The 15,842-nt window shown below is 34.8% G+C and overlaps 1 pseudogene; it reads right to left on the bottom strand.

Annotated features, from left to right (window-relative positions):
* Nucleotides 1–307: 307 nt before the first annotated feature.
* Nucleotides 308–451, bottom strand: LOC124102475 (large ribosomal subunit protein eL39-like; annotated as a pseudogene).
* Between the last annotated feature and the right edge of the window lie 15,391 nt (nucleotides 452–15,842).

The following is a 15,842-nucleotide window of genomic DNA, read 5'->3' as shown; positions in this document are numbered from 1 at the left end:
GTAAGCTGTCTGGGAGTGGCTGGGGATGTGGTAGAAATGTTCAACTCATGACTATAGTTTCCTTCCTTCCTTCCTTCCTTCCTTCCTTCCTTCCTTCCTTCCTTTTCTTTTTTTTTTCAAATGTTTCACATGTTTATTACGGAACCAACAGAAACCAGTACTACAGCACCTTTGGAACTACAGAAAGCTCACATTTCCAGTTAAATATTCTCAACTGACCAGACAGTGGTGACATTTTCAGTCTGAGGAGATAAGATGATCACAACCCTGATACAGCCCAAGTGTGTGTGCCATTTCATATAATTCCTTACAGACCTAGCTCGGTTCTCCTCTTGGAATTGTACCTGATTTTATTACCAGTTTTCATTCAAATCCACTGGGGAACAGGCGATTTTTGCTTTTGTTTCTTGGCCAGGAATCCCTTGATTCTGAAAGTCTCGTAAGAAGACATGATGAAGAACCGAATCAAGCACATGCACCACCATGACACTAGTTTTCTGATTACTTTCACCAAGGCTCTGGATTTTCTTGTCTGAGTGTGTGTGTGTGTGTGTGTGTGTGTTTCTGTATATATATATATATATATACACACACATATATATATATGTTTTTTTCTTTCTGGTTTGAAGATTAGAGAGAAACATAGACTGAGAAGCCTAGGTATTGTCGAGTACAATCTAGTCATGTCTCCACCCCAATTATAAGGTGGAAAATGCTTGCTTAATTACTTATTAGTGACTAACTGAAAGCAGAGCGCATTGTATTTCATGAGTAAAGTCATCTTCTTGTGCCTTTTATCCTGAACACTGCTGGTATTATTTAGACCATTATGCTAAGTGCTTTTGTTGCTTCCCAGAGCACTTCCATATTTACATCAAAAGATTTATCATTTTATTTTTTACTTTATTTCATTACTAAGTGGAATCAATTTGATAAAGGTTGCTACTGTATAATTGATACAGAGTGATTTTCATCAGCTTTGCTGTGAGTGGGATTGGGTATCCTTGGTATAGCATGAGTTCAGTGCACACCTCAATAACGGGGTTGAAGAGAAGCCCCCCTCCCCATGCTAGCTGGGAATTGAAACCAGGGACTTGTGCATGCCAAGCACATGCTCTACCAATGAGGTGCATCCACAGTTCCAAGTAAAACTTTCTTGAGGAGTTTTTTGTTGTTGTTGTTTTTTGAATATGGGAAACTTTGCAATGACTAGAATCTCATTAGAGTCTCATTTGCTCAAAAAAAATTATGATTAAAAAAATCTATGTGAGGCACTATGGTGGGATATCATTTGTGTTAAGACACGATTATTTTTTTCAAGTAAGTGTAGAGTAGTAGACGGGGGCCTTTCATGTGCTAGGTGTTATGTAGACATCTTGAGAATGTAATTTTGGATTTATTCTTGAAGGAAGCATTAATAATAATAATCACTTTTGAAGTGTATATTATAAGGAGATTATACAGAACTCAAATAATTTGTTCAAGTTTAGAGAGCTGAAGCTGACAATAAATAGAATTTAACTCAGGCCTGATTTCATGATAAAGCCTATAGTCATACTAGACAGGAATGCTATATGAGGAAATAGAATTTATAAAATACAATATTTTTTTATGAGGGGTACTGGGATTGAACTCAGGGACACTCAACCACTAAGCTACATCCTCAGCTCTATTTTGTATTTTATTTAGAGACAGGGTCTCACCAAGTTGCTTAGCACCTTACTTTTGATGAGGCTATCCACTTTTGAATTTGCTATCCTCCTGCCTCAGCCTCCCAAATCACTGGGATTATAGGCGTGCGCCACCATACCTAGCCAATACAATAATTTCAATGGCTCATGTTGGTTCCAAATGATTTTGTAGGATATAAATTGATTAATTCTATTTATTAATATCTCTCAAAACCTCTTAGCCCCCAAATGATGCCATATTCTCACAAAATTTAAAAGTATGGTGGTAATAGTACTAAGGATGTTATTTACTATCTTCTTAGGCATTCTGATTTGTTTTCTTAAATGTTTTTGTCTGTAAACAGAATTAATCATTTGGTATTATAAACAGTTTTTTTTTGTGTTTAATTTTCATGCTCTTTGTATTCTTTTTTTCAGAGTTTGTTCAAGTTTTTTCCTCAGCAATTTGCTTTCCCATATTCTCACCTGTTTTTCTGTTTGTTACTATTGTTTATTTGGCTACATCTGGAAACCACGATTAGGGTTTCTTTGTCATTATTTCTGCATGATTATTTGAGTTTATATTTTGCCAGTCAGGGATGGAAATGTGCATTGCTTTAATTAACCCCTGCTTAATCATACTTTCTATTGAATTTTTTTCTTCTACTCTTTATTTAATAAACATTTATTGTTTTCCACATGCAAATACCCTTTTAGGCCTGGCTAAAGTAATACTCTTTTTTTTTTTGTTCCAGAGATTGAACTCCGGGACCCTTAATCACTAAGCCACATTCCTAGACCATTTTATATTTTATTTAGAGACAGGTTCTCACTAAGTTGCTTTGGGCATCACTAAGTTGCCAAGGCTGGCTTTGGACTCATGATCCTCCTGCCTCAGCCTCCCAAACTGCTAGAATTACACGAAGGTACCACCACATCTGGCTAAAGAAAAACTCATTAACTTAGAAGAAATTTCTTGGCATATTGGTCCATGCATATAATATTATAATAGCATCTTTTATATTAGGTGAGTTTTTGGGTGACAGTGAAGGCTTGTAACAGCAATATGAGGAAGAGAGCAGATTTAAACAACTCATTATTTTTTATTTATACTTCCAGTAGCTTTAATCAGATTTTATGTCTTTATCACAGATGTTTTATTTGTCAGCTATTGTTTTAATGTATATAAAACATGATATTTTTAAATAAATTAAAAATAATGTAAACTCATTGACTATCATTACTGTTGGATGAAGTACAATTTGTCAGGTAAATAAATAAAGCAATTAGTATGTTTTGAAGGTTAATAGAGGATAATTACCATGTATGCTAGTTTTAATATTTATCTAATTATCTTAAATTCAAAGTCATAACTGTGTGAGATGCATAAAGCTTTTAGTATTTTTTTTTAAATGAATGAAAGAGGCCAGTTGCCTTGGCGCATGCCTAAAATCCTAGCAGCTTTGGAAGCTGAGGCAGAAGGATCAAAAGTTCAAACCAGCCTCAGCAAGTTAGCAAATTAGCCTAAATAATGCAGTGAGACCCTGTCTCTAAATAAAACGCAAAAAAGGGCTGGGGATATGGCTCAGTGGTTAAGTGCCCCTGTGTTCAATCTCTGATAGGAAAAAAAAAAGAATGAAAATAGTGTATTCTCAAATCTCATTTCCTTAGCAAAAATTAACAAGTAGAAATTTCATAAACAAGCATTTTATAGATACTACTGTAACAGAAAATAATCATTTTTCTGGTATAATTGTACTATTTTACCAATGATGGAAATGTAGCATAGCATGGCTAAACTGATGTCCCAGTCGGGAAATACAAAAGTGAACTTTAAATGCATCGTAGTCTTTGTCATTAATGAAGACTGAACATTTTAATTACTGACTTTGCCTAGGCAAAATAGGTATCACTTTGATTAATGAATTTGTTAGTCTGCTTAGTTTTTTCTCTTGCAACTATTAATAAAATGTATTAAATTTTAGAATTGAATGAAATTATACAATTTTAGATTTCCTGGAAAGGGCCCTTATGAATCCTTTGGTCCAGTGATCTTATTTTAAGTTTTATGAAGGTCAAAGTTCCTCCCATCTGTAGTTAATGGCCATGTTATGTCATAGCTCTTGCCTCTTAAACTGGTTTTTTTTTTTTTTTACCATCTGTATACTGTCTTTGATTTATATGGGATGTAATATTCACTAAACCTTTCTTTTTTTAAAAAAAAAATTATAGTTGTTGATGGACCTTATTTTATTCATTTGTTTATATGTGGTGCTGAGAATCCAATCCAGTGCCTCACACATGTGAGGCACGTGTTCTCCCACTGAGCTACAATCCCAGCCCTTCACTAAACTTTTCTTAAGACACAAAGTATATCTGTATTTCTAATGTTGACAGTAGGTGCTGGCCCCAACCACTGAGAGAGTGTCAACAGGAGACATGATATCATGACATTTGATGGGGAATGTCAGTATGTACAGATAGCCTCACTATAGCTAAACAAAATGGGTTCCCTATCAAAAAGAATTTATTGAAGAAATAACAAGTATTTTTGAAATACCTTATACAATATAGGACACAAGACTAAGGAGACAAGATCGATTTTATTTTTATTAAGATCTATGTTTTTAAAATCTGAACAAAGGTTTAGAGGTGTAGCTCAGTGATAGAGCACATGCAGGATCCTGGATTCAATCCATAGCACCAAAAGCAAACAAACAAACAGACAAATGAACCAGGAAGTACAAGAAGTAAGACAATCTTTAAGGATCTTTACTACTAACAAATAGACTTCATTTTTTTTTTTAGTTTTAAATAATATAATATTTTTATTTATCTTGAGTTTCTAAAGAATCTACCATATTACATATAAATAGTGTGCAGATTGGCACACATAAGCCATTCTTTGCTTAAATAGCAGGTATAGAGTTTGTACTGCATCAGGGATGCTATGTTCTAGTCTTATTTAGTTGAATTGTCATATTCATTATGTAGATTTGTGATAATTCTTGTTATACCTTACTGTATGCACACATACTTGAAGATCAAGAATACCCTTTTATATCCAACCCCCTGCTTTCTGTTTAATATTACTACTTCAAATTCCAAGCAAAACACTGTTAAATCCTACATTTAAAATCTAACTTTAAATTAAATCTTTGGATTGTATAGCTCAGGGATTTCTGGCTAATAAATATTCAGGGAATCATATTTACTTAAATATGTCTTGTTACCAGAGAGTTTTTCGTGGTGATTAATCAAATGAACAATTCTGTGTATTATTTCTTATGAGACAATGGTCTAGATTAGGTTTCTTTTATATTTTACAATTATAAAGTCTGTTATAGAATTTGATACAAAGTAAAGTAGAGGTATTTTCAGGATTATGGGATAATATTTCTCCAATTTTATAATATTTTTTAACAACGAATTTGAAATACGATTCTACTTTTTTGCAATTAATTGGTTCCTGTGTTTAAATGTTTGTTACCATGGCAGCTAAGAAAAATGTATGACTTGTTCATTGCCAAATGTCAAATAGCAGGGTCTGCTGTGTATAGTTCTCAGAATTTACAGCAATTCTGTTCTAATTGCTTTGTCCTTGAAAATGTCTGTCTGGGAACCTTCACCTGACAGACAGCAGAGGGAAGAAACCTCTGGTCAGGGAGTCAAAGGACTGTTGTTGGCACCGACTCCAGGGCTGTTTTGAACTGTGGTTTTGGACTATAGACCAGCATTTTTGAATTGTTAAATGAAAAAGTAGGACTGGATGATTTTTAATATCCCTTTCAATTAAAATATCATAATTACTGAAATTGTAGAGCTATTGTAATTGATCTTGGGAGTACCCATCTATACACCTATCTCTAGCACCCTTGCTTCCCTTTAATTGGAGATTTCGAGAGGAGGGACTCTAAATCTCCAATTGTTTGAGAGTTTTGAGGAGAAAAAGCAATTTTTGAGTAGATCTGAATTGGACTGCACTTGAGTTATCTTTGTATGAACCATATCATTTTCTTGAATGGTTGTTCAATTCTCACTTCCATATAGCTCAAGGGCTCTAGATATGCTCATGATGCCACATTTAGTCTGTGATTGGATTTCTTACTACCAACATGAGCTGTATTTAACATAAAATGATTGTCAAGGACTATTCAACAACAATGAAATCCTGATCGTCTGATTTACCCTAACTGGGTTGTATGTTGGAAAACCTTGAATTTCAGTGACATTCTCAACATCTGTAGTAAGGTGGTACAATGAAGTAAAAGAAAACTTGACCTAAACATATTAGCCTCCTTTCTAAAAAATGTAGTTCTGCTGGGGAATATTTGAGATAACAGACTATTCACTGTGGTGTGATGATCAAAGATGGGATAAATCATTTACTTCAAACAAAGTTTTCCTAAAGAGCTTACTTGATTATGAAAAGGAGGACCTTGAATTCTGATGTTGAATTCTGATATATAGATATAGATCAATTCAGACAGTTTATTTTTTATTTTGTATTTTAAGAATGTTGTATTTTAAGAATGGCCCAAACCAAATTTCTCAATAGAAGAAACACAAAAGCTAATAAATACATTAAAAAATGTTTAACATCTCTAGCAATAAGGGAAATGCAAATCAAAACTAGATTAATATTCCATTTCACTCTAGTCAGAGTGACTATGATCAAGAACGCAAACAACAGTCAATGCTAGTGAGGTTTTGGGGAGAAATGAGCACTTATATATTTTCAGTGAGACTGCAGACTAGTACAGCCACTCTGGAAAGCAGTTTGTAGACTCTTCAAAATACTAGGGATGGAAGGATCATGAGACCCAGCCATCCCACTTCTGGGTATTTTCCCAAATGATCGAAAATTGGCATGCTACACTGACATGCCACCACAAAGTTTATAGCAGTACAACTCACAATAAATTACAGAAGCAACCCAGATGCCTATCAATAGATGAATGGATTAAGAAATTGTGGTGTGTACTTACAGTGGAGTTCCTCAGCCATTAAAAAGAATGAAATTATGGCATTTGCCAGTAAATGCATGGAAATGGAGAATATCATGTTAAGTGAAATTAGCCAAACTAGGGAAGTCAACAAATGTTTTCTCTCATATGCAGACGCTAGAGTAAAATAAAGGAAAGGGGAGGGAAGGTTAAGATTTTGTAAAGAACCAAACAAATACAAATTAATAGATGAGCGAAAGGAAGTCTAGTAGTTTAGAGGAAGGTGGTAGGTAAGGAAAAGGAATGATTATAAATTGAAATCAATTTCTATACAGGTTTGAGTATGTTGGGATGAACACTACTATGTATAACCACAAAGCTCCAAAACAAACAAACAAACAAATAAATAATAAATAAAAAATCAAGCAAGAAAGGAATTGCCCAAACCAGAAAAACAGGGATGGGGGATATAGCTTGGTGATAGAACGTGTTTTTTAGCATGTGCAAAGCCCTCAGTTCAGTCATCCCCAGCACCAAACAAGGAAGCAAACAAAACAAAAACTCTTAAAGAAACAAACCCTAGAAAAACAGCAATAATTAAAAATGACTGAGACCAACTTAGCAAAACCCAAGATGCATTAGAAGATGACACAGGGTTCTTATCTAATCTAATCTCTTTTAGATTTTTCTCCTCTTTTTCCCGTTATATAAAGGGTAAGTTGTTTTACTGGTCTTTAAAATTTTTTTTTTCATAATGCTGATTTTTTTGTAAGTATATCTTAAGTTTATATAAAACGTATATCTTAAATTTATTGTTAGAAAGGCATAGATTTAAATGCCACACGATATATACTTCCAAAAAGGAGGTAGGGCTGTATTAGTCAAGTCACTGCAGTAGACACATTATTGTTTTTAGCATTTTTTTCCCTGACATTTTGTTGCACTACAGTCAACCAATCCCATTCAACACACAGAACTTAACTTAGAGATCAGTGAAGTTAAATACATTCATATTCCAACACTTTTAAAATTTGCCCTAAGTAATAATGTTTTTTTTAATTTATTATTTTTTTTTGAGAGAGAGAGAGAGAACTTCTTAATATTTATTTTTTAGTTTTCGGCGGACACAACATCTTTGTTTGTATGTGGTGCTGAGGATCGAACCCGGGCCGCACCCATGCCAGGCGAGCACGCTACCGCTTGAGCCACATCCCCAGCCCAGTAATAATGTTTTTTTTTTTTTTTTTTTTAATAATAATTTTAAAAAGTCTTGCTGGATGTGGTGGAGCTTGCCTGTAATCCCAACAGTTTGGGAAGCTAAGGTAGGAGGATTGCAAATGCAAAGCCAGCCTCAGCAACTAGTGAGGTCCTAAGCCACTAAGCGGGTCTATCTCAGAATCAAAAATTAAAAAGGCCTGGGGATGTGGCCCAGTGGTAGCATGCTCCTGGGTTCCATCCCCGGTACCAAAAAAAAAGAAAAATCTTTACAAGTTGTCACTTCATTGCTTTTTTAGATAAAATGGTAAAACAATTGGCCTGGTAGCAAGACTGTATGTCTGCTAACAAAAATGTTAGACTCTCTAGAACGCAATTATTATTTAAATGAGGCTGGTTATAAAGTTAATTGTTGATATATTGCTTTAAATGAGACCTGACTAAATAAAACCCAACACACAGCAAGCTCAAATAATACATGACATTGGAAAATAATATGAGATATTTTTGAAAAGAAAAAAAAAAGGGATTGTCTTTCTCAAATATATTTAGATATTAAGCAAAAAAGTTCATGACTAGTACAAGAGGAACTATTAGGGAAGGGAAAGGGGACAGGGGAAGGAGGGAGAGTGGACAGGATTAAAGCATGATCTGTGCATGTATGGAAACAATGCAGTGAAGACCATCAATTTGTAAATTAATATGCATTAATAATTATTATAAAATTTAGATTTAAGAAAAAGAGTTCATGACTGCTCTAAAATTAGAATGTTCATTCGAAATACCCCAAAGGGCCAAGTGCTTGAATATGAATAGTAAAATGAACAAAATGGGAATTAAAATACCACATTAAGCCATCTCTTATGTATTGCTGTAAATGAAAGTAAGGGGCACTTTTACTATTTTGTTAAGCTTTAGATCTTGGAATAGGGAGGAAAGAGGAATTTGGAAAGGAAAGGACTACAATAAAACGCCCAAGTTCTTGGAATTTGATTCAAACCAAAAGGAAACGATCTCTGAAATTCAGTACAGATTTTAAAATAATGACTCTTCCAGTCACACCTCCATTTTAATGACCTAAAAGATAATTCTCTAATTTTTGGTGGAAACGCTAAAAAGGTTGTATGTAAAAATGATTTTAAATTAATTAAAAAGATGAGTACATGCTGATATTTTAATACTAAGGACTTTATAGATTGCTTAAGACATCTCCAAAATATTTGAGCTTTGTATTTGTGGGAAACATTTCATCTTAGACAAATAGTGCATGTTCTGGCTATTGCTTGGTAAGGAAACAGACTTTTTTTTTTTTTTTTTGATACTAGGAATTGAACCTAAGGGTGGTTTACCATTGAGAAACATTCCAAGTCCCTTTTCCATTTTTTTTTTTAAACTTTGAGATGGGGTTTTGCCAGGTTGCTGAGGGTTGCCCTTGAACTTATGACCCCTTTGCATCAGTCTCCTGGGTCTCTGGGATTACAAGTGTGCACCAGTATACAGGAAACGGTTTTTTAAAAGCTGACTCATTACCAAGCTTGGTTGCTACTGGGGAAGCTGAGACAGAAGGATGGCAAGTTCAAGGTCAGCCTGGACAATTTAGCAAGACTCTGTCTCAAAATAAAAAATAAAAAGTTCTGGGGATATAGTTCAGTGGTAGAGTGACCTGGGTTCAATTCCCAGTACTGGTGGGGTGAGGATTGGGGTGGAGGGTGGAAGCTGACAATTGAAAACAACCAAAATGTTGAATAATATGGAAATTGTTGGACATGTCATGAAACATCCATGAAGTGGAATATTATGCAGACATTTAAAAGTACTTTTTAAAGAAATTTCAATGGCATGAAAGAATGCTTACTACTTACTAATTTAAAAAATCAAAAAATTTAGAATGCAAAAATGTACATGTTCTCAACTATGTCTATCCATATGCACAAACTACTTTTTTTGGAGGGGGCTGGTGAGTACTAGGGATTGAACTCAGGGGCACTTGGCCACTGAGCCACATCCCCATCCCTATTTTGTATTTTATTTAGACACACGGTCTCACTGAGTTGTTTAGCATCTTACCTTTGCTGAGGCTGGCTTTGAACTTGTGATCCTCCTGCCTCAGTCTCCCAAGCCTCTGGGTTTACAGGCATGCTCCACCATGTCCTGCAACAAACTACATTTTTAAAAGCTTACTGGTTTCTAATGTTACTATAATCTACAATGGTGAAAGTGATCATTATCAATAGATTATGATAAAAAGTAGATTTTTTTTCCTGAAATGTGTGGAGATAAAAAGAACAAAAAATACAGAAATATCTAGTTTACCTTGAAACTGGGGTCAAAGGGTTCAATTCATCTTTCAAGTACAGCAGTCACTGTCTTAGAAGAATAACATTCCATTCACTGTCTATCTGCCATGATAAATAGTATGATAGTTTTAAAAATACATCTGCTTTCCTTTTATCATTAATACAAAAGTGGTATCTGCCTAATATAGGCCCCATTAACTATATGAATTATGTTCTGGAAGAAAAATTTCACTTGAGTGAAAGAAAATGATCTTAATCTGGCAGGTCTCTGCTAATACAGAACTTGGCATGGTTGTGCAGGTACCCAATGACAGTGATAGTAAGTACCTCAAAGGAATTTTTAATTAATAAAATCAAAAGATGTAAGTGAGATTGGGGCTGTGGCTCAATGGTAGAGCACTTGCCTAGCATGCATGAGGCACTGGGTTCAAACTTCAGCACCACATAAATAAAGTAAAGGTATTGTGTCCATCCACAATTAAAAAAATTATTTTAAAAAATAACAAAAAAGTCAAAAGGTGTAATTAATATTGTAAAAATTTTTGGACAACTAGAATGGAATAAACTTGAAGAATGTTGAGACATTACTCAGAAGAGTTAGCTGGTACAGAATATAATAAGTAGTTTAATTGAAGTTATAGACCATGAAATGAGTTTCTTTCCTGAATTTCTCTGTTAATAAATCCATTCTTCCACAGTTGAATGGCACTATGGTCAGTTAATGGAGAAAGTGTGTAGTGATTATGAAAATAAAATATAAGGAACGTTTACTTTAAGTAGAGTACTTACAGAATATTTGCAAGTAAAATCAGGCATTAATGTATATTTTGGACCACTCACCCACAAAAAATTTCAGAAATAACTTGCTTGAATCTTTCTTTTCAGTCAATAAACAGTGTGTCCTTTCTGGCAAGGGATCAGAATGATTTTACAACTTTTTTAAAAAATTTTTTTCCCAGTGCTGAGAATTGAACTCCGGGCCTCACACATGCTAAGCCAGGGCTCTATCACCACACATACCCAGCACTAGAATAATTTTTAAAAGTTCAGAGAATTAGATTCTGCTAAAAATCAGTTTGTTTTCAGTAGTGTTAGGGTGATTGTATTTTAACAAAGCAAAACATAACCTTTAAAAATAATCTTTGACTATGTCATATTATATACTTATATTATACTTACAATTTTATCATCTGTTTTAGATAGTGTCCCTTGGCATTTTGATGTGCAGTTCAAATTGAGAATGACTGGACTATATTTACCAGTCATTGAGAAGGCAAAGGAGTAGGGTAGTAGATGGGTCCTTCCATATGCAGTCTCTGAAAGAGCAGCTCAAAAAATACTCTTTAAAATTGGTAAAATATCATTTTTTTTCTAATGGAAATGATCTTTTCCTGTCTTGATTTCTTCTCCCACAAGTTGATAGTTTTTTTGTGTCTATTGTCTGAGGTTGTACCATGCCAAGAATTTATGGGCAAAGAACAGGCTGATTGATTGCATTATGTCAGGACAAATTGTCAAAGATCTGAAATGGGCAGAAACTATTATTAGATGTCTGTTCCACTGTTCTGTATGATATCAAGCAGATCTCCAGGAATTCTCTGATTCTCTTTCTAGACAATTTTATAATTATGTAGAGTTAGATGTTAATTTGTAGCAAACTGATAGTAATGCAAGTGAATTTTTCCATGGAAATGCTATTAAGTTTTTGTCCGGTAGAAATACAATTAAATGTCTTGCAGAAAAGATAATCCCAGACATATTTTATTGCCATATGGAATATTAAACAGTTTTACATATATTAGCAAAATTATTTCAGTATTTACCATTTATGACCGTCCATATGTGAATGTGCTGAACCCAGAGCCTTAAGCAGGCTGAGCAAATTCTTTATTACTGAGTTACTCCTACAGCCCTTCTTTGACTGGTTGTTAACATCTTACTGATCTTCTCATAACTAATTAGCCCCGCAGAATCTTTGGCTTCTGTCATCTTATATATTGATGTTACAGTTATGATATTTTTCATCTTGAAAATGATGCATTAGCAACTATAAATTCTTTTTTTTTTTTTTTTTTTTAAAGAGAGAATTTTTTTAATATTTATTTTTTAGTTTTCGGTGGACACAACATCTTTGTTTGTATGTGGTGCTGAGGATCGAACCCGGGCCGCACGCATGCCAGGCGAGCGCGCTACCACTTGAGCCATATCCCCAGCCCGACTATAAATTCTTATATAGCTTTGATTTGCCTGTGGAACAGATTTTCTATCAGGGATATTTCTATACCTGCTACTCTTTCAAAAAGAGGCTACTTTCTGTCACTCATCACTACATGCCAGAGGATCTGAAGGTATGATATGCTGATGCTCCTCAACCTGTGATGGAGATACATCCGGATAAACCCTATTATAAGATGAAATATTATAAGTCAAGCATGCATTTAATAACCTAACCTTTCAATATAGCTTAGCAATTTGCTTTAAACATGTTTAGAATATTTGCATTAGTCTTCAGTTGAGCAAAATCATCTAACAGAAGGTGTATTTTTATAATAAAGTGTTGAATAGCTCATATCATTGATTGGATACTATACTGAACATGAAAAACAGACTAGTCATATGGGGATGCTTTTGCCCCACTGTAAAGATGAAAAATTGAAAATCAGGTCATCATAAGTTGAGGAATGTCAGTATATCCTTCTTGCCTGACACTGCTTCTTTTAGAAATCGAGATGATATACTGATAAGTGCTTCTCTGAGATCACAACACGTCAAAGCAGAAAAATATTGTAAATCATCTACTCTGGCTTTTTCTGAAACATCTATTCTTGCCAGGCGCAGTGGTGCACGTCTGTAATCCCAGCTGCTTGGGAGGCTGAGGCAGGAGGATCATGAGTTCAGAGCCAACCTCAGCAACTTAAGGAGTCCCTAAGCAGCTCAGTGAGACCCAGTCTCTAATAAAATACAAAAAAGGGCTGGGGATGTGGCTCAGTGGTTAAGCACCCTTGGGTTCAATTCCTGGTCCAAAAATAAAAAAAAAAAACAGAAAAAAAAAAGAAAGAAAAGAAAAAATCTATTATTGCAGAGTTATTGACAAATATTAAATGTTTTGCAGCTATTGATTGCATCATCATTATTCTCAGGTCTTCTGCTAACCTATAGTGATGAACCACATTACATTACTACAGAAACATTCCTTGCTACCATGGAAATAGGCAAAATATGTCAAAGTCACATGCGATTTGTATGTATTTCTTTGACTTGTATGGGGATTTGACTTTGTTCTTAAAGTAATTCAGAGATAGTCTTTCCTGCTTTCCAGAACAACAAACTTTCTTATGCCAAATTAGCATAGCAAGTCAAGGCTGTCTGTAGATACTCTCCATAGTTAATTAAGAAAGACTATGCTGTCCCATTAACCTAGAAAGTTCATAAGCATTTTCTGATTTTCTAATTGTTCATTAGGTTCATTTTTTTTAAATAGAAAGATACTGACATGTACACCTTTGGAAAATATTAGAAAGAGTACTATTTTCCAAAGAGTAGAATTACCTTGCTTATTATATTTTAAAACACTGAATACGATTCCATTTTTAAATAGTGAAAATATAGAGAAAAGAATACTTAACATTAAAACCGCTGCTTCTCGCTGGGGAGAATCTTTCTATCTTAGGGATAGAACACTTGCCTAGCATGCATGAGGTCCTGGGTTCAATCTCTAGTACCAGAAAGTAACTAAATAAAACATTTGCTTTTTGAAATTTATTTTTGTTTTTATATTTTTGCAGTGTTAGGGATCAAATGCAGGATCTTGTGAGTTGCTTCTTTTTAGAGTAGGTTTAAATTGCCAGAAGTGCTCTTTTATTTTCCTAAGCTGATACAGTTATTCAGTATTTTTTGTTTGTTTGTTTTGTGGTGCTAGGGATTGAACCCAGAGCTTTGTGCATGCAAGGCAAGCACTCTACCAACTGAGCTATATCCCCAGCCCTTATTCAATGTTTTAATAGAAAAATATTCATAAATCATTAACACTTATTAAAGATAAAAGTGCCACATGAGACATTTTCACTGTCAACTATAAAACTATACATTTTTTCTTAAAAGATCTAAGATGGAATTTTTTTTTGACAAAAGGCTGAATTGTGCCCTTCCCCAAGTTAATATGTTGCAGTTCTAACCTCCAGTACCTCAGAGTATGACTTATTTGGAGCCAGGAGCTTTTTTTAAAAAAAAAAAAAAAAAAAAAAATATATATATATATATATATATAAATTAAGTCATCAAAGTGGGTCATAATTCGATAAAATTGGTACCCTTTTAAGAAGTGAATATCAGGACTTAGATACTCAGAGAACAGTATCATACATGGGGACACAGAAATGGCCACAAGGGGACACAAGAAGATAGCCATCTGTATACCTAGGAGAGAGGCCTCAGAAGAAACCAATCCTACCACCACTATGATCTTGAAATTCTAGACTCTTTGTTTGTGAGAAAATAAATTCTTATTGTTTAAACTACCTCCTCTTAAGTTTTTTTAATTGAGTTCAACATAGAATAGGACAAACATACTGATATATGTCTTAAGTAGGTGATTTTTACTTACTTAGCTCCTTTCTTGAAAATAAACTGTTAGGAAGTCCCTGATTCATATAATGATACATTGTTATGCCAGATTCATGGGACCTTAATAGACCTCCAGGAGCTGAATCCGATGCAATCACACAAGAGTCTTTATTGCAAGCTGGAGCCTGGACTCACAACCAATCCCGACACAGCGGTCCCAGGGAGTGAGTCCTGGTCCTTTGTTCAGTGAGATTTTATAGGTTTGGGGGGATACTCTATGTGTCACAACATCACACAGCAAATCATTCCATACCGCGGGAAAATCAAAAAACAACTCTTAACATTGATTAGCACATTCACTGGCGGGAACAAGTTGGGTAGGGGTGATTGGTTAGGGGAGGGGGTTCCTTTGAACTGATTGGTTTAGGTGTACGTGCTAAACTACATGGTTTCCCAACATGTTATCAACCACCATAAACTACTTGGGGGTCATCTGGCATTCCAGGTATTTTCCCTGTCTCATGCTGATTGGAGGTTGCTAGGGGGGTTGCTATGGGTCCTCACCTAGCCTAACTGAGTCAGGGACACCTGGCACCACAGACCTCTCCTATTATTTACAGACAAACAACTCAGCAGGGTGGGTATATGCTTGGAGTGCTCTGTGGGTTTTTCCAAGGACAAGGGTCACACCCCCTTCCTTAGGACAGGCCTTGAGGTAGAAGCTGCAGTTATTTATTTATTTTTAAAAATGGAGTCACATCAGTTTCTCAACATCAGTTATTAGTTTAAAAATGATTGGCATGTTATTTATTCCTTAGGCACATATCTATTCTAACAAAGGTTTGCAATGAAAAAAATAAATTGCCTCAAGGATTATGAAAATATAATGAAAAGAGCTTTGTGGCAGAGAAGTTTCTCAAGTGGTTTGCTGTGACAAACACTCATCCTATTTTTGGGATTCATTTTGTTATTGTGTTCATGTGCAGCCAGTACATTAATCTTTCTTTTTGTTTCTGTCATGGCCAACATAGCCACTAGCCAGCTGGCCATGGTTATTGTTCCCTAAGAAATCTTCTATTTCTTGACCTCAAATGACTGGTCTCTAGGTGAACTCAAAGATAAATGAGGTCCAGATTACAATGAGTGATTGT

This window comes from Marmota monax, unplaced genomic scaffold (assembly GCF_021218885.2).
Source record: "Marmota monax isolate L192 unplaced genomic scaffold, Marmota_monax_Labrador192_F-V1.1 WCK01_AAM20220418_F8-fsc00002, whole genome shotgun sequence".
In the NCBI taxonomy this organism is placed as follows: domain Eukaryota; kingdom Metazoa; phylum Chordata; class Mammalia; order Rodentia; family Sciuridae; genus Marmota; species Marmota monax.
Note: the sequence above shows the minus strand (reverse complement) of the source record. Positions and strands in the feature narration are given on the sequence as shown.